Below are 6,115 nucleotides of genomic sequence, written 5' to 3'. Positions count from 1 at the left end.
TCCCTGGGCGGAAACGGACCACTTAAAGCACGTCTTGACAGAAGTAAGGGCTGTGAGAGGAGCTGCCACCTGACCGAAATTACGGATGAAACGACGATAGAAGTTCGCGAAGCCGAGAAAGCGCTGCAGCTCGACGCGTGACTTAGGGGCGGGCCAATCAATGACAGCTTGGACCTTAGCGGGATCCATCTTAATGCCTTCAGCGGAAATAACAGAACCGAGAAATGTGACGGAGGAGGCATGAAAAGTGCACTTCTCAGCCTTCACAAAAAGACAATTCTCTAAAAGGCGCTGGAGGACACGTCGAACGTGCTGAAGATGAATCTGGAGTGACGGTGAAAAAATCAGGATATCGTCAAGGTAAACGAAAACAAAGATGTTCAGCATGTCTCTCAGGACATCATTGACTAATGCCTGAAAGACAGCTGGAGCGTTAGCGAGGCCGAAAGGAAGAACCCGGTATTCAAAGTGCCCTAACGGAGTGTTAAACGCCGTCTTCCACTCGTCCCCCTCCCTGATGCGCACGAGATGGTAAGCGTTACGAAGGTCCAACTTAGTGAAAAACCTGGCTCCCTGCAGGATCTCGAAGGCTGAGGACATAAGAGGAAGCGGATAACGATTCTTAACTGTTATGTCATTCAGCCCTCGATAATCTATGCAGGGGCGCAGAGACCCGTCCTTCTTCTTGACAAAAAAAAACCCCGCTCCGGCGGGAGAGGAGGAGGGGACTATGGTACCGGCGTCAAGAGCTACAGACAAATAATCCTCGAGAGCCTTACGTTCGGGAGCCGACAGAGAGTATAGTCTACCCCGGGGGGGAGTGGTTCCCGGAAGGAGATCAATACTACAATCATACGACCGGTGTGGAGGAAGAGAGGTGGCCCTGGACCGACTGAACACCGTGCGCAGATCGTGATATTCCTCCGGCACCCCTGTCAAATCACCAGGCTCCTCCTGTGAAGAAGAGACAGAGGAAACAGGAGGGATAGCAGACATTAAACATTTCACATGACAAGAGACGTTCCAGGAGAGGATAGAATTACTAGACCAATTAATGGAAGGATTATGACAAACTAGCCAGGGATGGCCCAAAACAACAGGTGTAAAAGGTGAACGAAAAATCAAAAAAGAAATGGTTTCGCTATGATTACCAGAAACAGTGAGGGTTAAAGGTAGCGTCTCACGCTGAATCCTGGGGAGAGGACTACCATCCAGGGCGAACAAGGCCGTGGGCTCCTTTAACTGTCTGAGAGGAATGTCATGTTCCCGAGCCCAGGTCTCGTCCATAAAACAGCCCTCCGCCCCAGAGTCTATTAAGGCACTGCAGGAAGCTGACGAACCGGTCCAGCGTAGATGGACCGACAAGGTAGTGCAGGATCTTGAAGGAGAGACAGGAGTAGTAGCGCTCACCAGTAGCCCTCCGCTTACTGACGAGCTCTGGCCTTTTACTGGACATGAAGTGACAAAATGACCAGCGGAACCGCAATAGAGACAGAGGCGGTTGGTGATTCTCCGTTCCCTCTCCTTAGTCGAGATGCGGATACCTCCCAGCTGCATGGGCTCAGCACCCGAGCCGGCAGAGGAAGATGGTAGTGATGCGGAGAGGGGGGCGACGGAGAGCGCGAGCTCCTTTCCACGAGCTCGGTGACGAAGATCAACCCGTCGCTCAATGCGAATAGCGAGTTCAATCAAGGAATCCACGCTGGAAGGAACCTCCCGGGAGAGAATCTCATCCTTTACCTCTGCGCGGAGACCCTCCAGAAGACGAGCGAGCAAGGCCGGCTCGTTCCAGCCACTGGAGACAGCAAGAGTGCGAAACTCAATAGAGTAGTCTGTTATGGATCGATTGCCTTGACATAGGGAAGACAGGGCCCTGGAAGCCTCCTCCCCAAAAACAGATCGATCAAAAACCCGTATCATCTCCTCCTTAAAGTCCTGATACTGGTTAGTACACTCAGCCCTTGCCTCCCAGATTGCCGTGCCCCACTCACGAGCCCGTCCAATAAGGAGAGATATGACGTAGGCGACACGAGCAGTGCTCCTGGAGTAAGTGTTGGGCTGGAGAGAAAACACAATATCACACTGGGTGAGGAACGAGCGGCATTCAGTGGGCTCCCCAGAGTAACACGGCGGGTTATTGATTCTGGGCTCCGGAGATTCGAAAGCCCTGGAAGTGGCCGGTGGATCGAGGCGGAGATGGTGAACCTGTTCTGTGAGGTTGGAGACTTGGGTGGCCAGGGTCTCAACGGCATGTCGAGCAGCAGACAATTCCTGCTCGTGTCTGCCTAGCATCGCTCCCTGGATCTCGACGGCTGAGTGGAGAGGATCCGAAGTCGCTGGGTCCATTCTTGGTCGGATTCTTCTGTTACGGTGAGTGAATGAGGACCCAAAAGCGAACTAACTTAAACAGAGCTTCTTTAATAACTAAACATAGGTAGGCTCAGATAGACCGGCAGATTCCGACAGGACAGGACAAGGTTACAGCAAACATGACGATAGTCTGGCTCAGGCATGAAACACAACAAACAAGAATCCGACAAGGACAGGAACAGAAACAGAGAGAGATATAGGGACCTAATCAGAGGGAAAAAGGGAACAGGTGGGAAACGGGGTGAATGGGTAGTTAGAGGAGACAAGGAACAGCTGGGAGAAAGCGGGGGAGAAAAGGTAACCTAACAACGACCAGCAGAGGGAGACAGGGTGAAGGGAAAGGACAGAGACAAGACACAACATGACAGTACATGACAGTTTGTTGCAGCGAACTAGGGATGTGTGTGCTTTCGGGACCTTTAACAGAATGTGACTGGCAGAACGGGTTTTGTATATGGAGGATGAAGGCTGCAGTAGATCTCAGATTGGGGGGAGTGAGGCCTAAGAGGGTTTTATAAATAAGCATAAATCAATGGGTCTTGCGACGGGTATACAGAGATGCCCAGTGTACAGAGGAGTATAGAGTGCCGATGGCCGAATGGTAAAGAACATCTAGCCGCTCGAGAGCACCCTTAGATAAATTATGTCTCAGCAATCTAGCATGGGTAGGCTGGTCATCTGAATCAGGGTTCGTTTGGTAGTTGGGGTGAAAGAGGCGCGATTACGATAGAGGAAACCAAGTCTAGATTTAACTTTAGCCTGCAGCTTTGATATGTCCTTTACATATGGAAAATATTAAAGGAACAGTTCACAAATGTTGAAAAACTACACTGAACGAAAATATCAATGCAACAATTTCAAAGATTTTACCGGGTTACATTCAGTCAATTGAAATTAATTAATTCGGCCCTAATCTATGGATTTCACATGACTGGGTGGTATACTGTATTTTATGATATAACGGTATTGATGCAGGGACCGGTTTGGGTTTTTACTTAAAGGCATTTGAATGTTTGGTTTGTTAAATGTGATCATCTCTCTCCATGCCACTTTCTACACTGCCCTAGCCCCGCCCCCTGTCACACAATGAGCGCATTTGTTATTCTTCGATCACGTGACACCTGCATTCAGTCTACATGATCAGATCGTTGTTGATAAAAATATGCTGTTTTCAGTTTGCGTCTTAATATAAATCCACTAGCGTTCTATAATTACACTATTAGTTTGTGTTTCATACGTCTGCAAACGGATAGTTTGTATTTTCTAAGCAATTTGGGTCTAAATCATGTTAGCCGGTAATTCTAATCACTAGTTAGCTGGCTAGCTACCCTAACTAATACATGTACTGAGTTAGAGTAAACGTAACTAGCTATACAGCCTGATAATACCAGCGATGGTGCGACCTAAATCAGCATGTTTTTTGTGCAACAGTATCTTCTAAATCAAAGAGGAATATGTAAAGCATGATTATTTTAGCTAAATTTAGTAAAGAAAAAACATTAAATGTAGCCAAAGGTTATATAGTGTCCCCTGGAAAAACTGGCCATCACTTTGTTCCTATACCTGTCACAATTACTCCTCCCTGGCATTTCCATTCGTTGTCATGTCAAACAACACTGTATTCAAAGTGCCCACTATTTAAAACGTACTGTCAAACAACACTGTATTCAAAGTGCCCACTATTTAAAACGTACTGTCAAACAACACTGTATTAAAAGTGCCCACCATTTAATACAGTACTGTTTTTAATTGGTTAACGTTGCATAGGCTTACATTTTTTTAAGTCATGTTAAAAAAAAATCTGAGCAGTAAATCTAAGCATGCATTTTGACTCAAAGTGTTCTTGAAGAGGTTGGTGATCACTGTTCTAGTTTTCCCTGTTAACTCTATCAACGTGTCCCTTTACTGTGGCAATTGTGATCAAATAAAAGCAATATTAGCCACTTTCAATGCAACATAACGAAACAAAAATAACAATGCAAGAGATTTTGTTGTAGGCAGAAGGTATCGGAGTAGGATTCTATTGCATTGACACGCACTACTCAGCCCGTACTCTACATAACTTAAACCATCAGAGCTGCAGTGGGCCTATATGCAAATAGACAATTGCCATATATGGATCTGTGCCACTTACTTTGAACTGGACTGTGTTTACAGGATGAGCGGTCGTGATCAGATGTGCTTGTTTCGAGATCAAAGCGAGAGCTGCATGTAGCCACGTGTGCACATTTTGTTCATATCCTTTGCTAGTTAGTGAGTTATTAGCCTAGTTAGAGATAATTTGTAGTCAGCAATAGGGGAGTGATTGCTTCCTACAAGAGCACAAAACATATACATTTGAAAAGCAAATCAGATAATGCTTTTTTTAAAATATTTTTTTGTCTTAAAGGGTGTTAAGTAGCCAATAGGCAGAGGGTAGCATAATTTGTCTGATTCTCTGTAATAATGGTATGGGAATAATAATGCCTTTTTTTGCATCAAACACAACATTTTTCAGTCACCTCCTTGTCTGAAGGACGATAGTGGATAAAGACGATAGTGGATAAACGGGTTAATGTTAAGCCCTGCATGTATTTTTCAAAAGATTAATGGAATGTAAGGCCCACACTGAACACCACACATTGGCTGCTTATGTAGGCTGAATGATAGAACAGCTATTTCCGTGCTAAAATGTTATGGGATGCATTTTCGCAATTGATTTAGATGGTAGGCCACTCTGGTAGGCCTACATTATGATCAAATAGCCACAGTAGCCTACTTGGCCACTGTAACTTAAAGCGGGTACAGCCTCAGTGAATGCGTGCTGAAAGTTGCACAAAATCCAAGTTTGCGCTCAGCAGAGGCATGTCTTGTGAGTATGCAGGCCATGGAAGAACTGGGACCTTTTCAGCTTCCAGGAATTGTGTACAGATCCTTGTGTCATGGGGCTGTGCATTATTATGCTGAAACATGAGGTAATGGCGGCGGATGCATGGCACGACAATGAGCCTCAGGATCTCGTCACAGTATCTCTGTGCATTCAAATTGCTATCTATAAAATGCAATTCTGTTCGAAGCTTATGCCTGCCCATACTATAATCACACCACCACCATGGGGCACTCTGTTCACGACGACATCAGTAAACCGCTCATGGTCTGAAATTTGCCTGGTACAGTTGAAACGTGGGAAGAGCACACTTCTTCAGGCATTTGCCCACTGAAGTCGGTTACGATGCTGAACTGCAGTCAGGTCAAGACCGGGGTGAGGACAATGAGCACGCAAATAAGCTTCCCTGAGATTGGTTCTGACAGTTTGTGCTGAAATTCTTTGGTTGTGCAAACCCAGTTTCAGTAGCTATCCGGGTGGCTGGTCTCAGAAGATCCCACAAGTGAAGAAGCCGGATGTGGAGGTCCTGGGCTGGCATGGTCTGCGTTTGTGAGGTTGGATGTACTGCTAAATTCTATAAAACAATGTTGGTGGCTTATGGTAGAGAAATTAACATTCAATTATCTGGCAACAGCTCTGGTGGACATTCCAGCAGTCAGCATGCCAATTGCACGATCCCTCAAAACTTGAGACATCTGTGGCATTGTGTTGTGTGACAAAACTGCACCTTTTAGAGTGGCCTTTTATTGTACCCAACACAAGGTGCACCTGTGTAATTATCATGCTGTTTAATCAACTTCATGATATGCCACATCTGTCAGATAGATGGATTATCTTGGCAGAGGAGAAATGCTCACTAGCAGGGATGTAAACAAATTT

This window comes from Oncorhynchus mykiss, chromosome 1 (genome assembly GCF_057628025.1).
Source record: "Oncorhynchus mykiss isolate SJ-2025 chromosome 1, ASM5762802v1, whole genome shotgun sequence".
Lineage (NCBI taxonomy): Eukaryota > Metazoa > Chordata > Actinopteri > Salmoniformes > Salmonidae > Oncorhynchus > Oncorhynchus mykiss.
Note: the sequence above shows the minus strand (reverse complement) of the source record.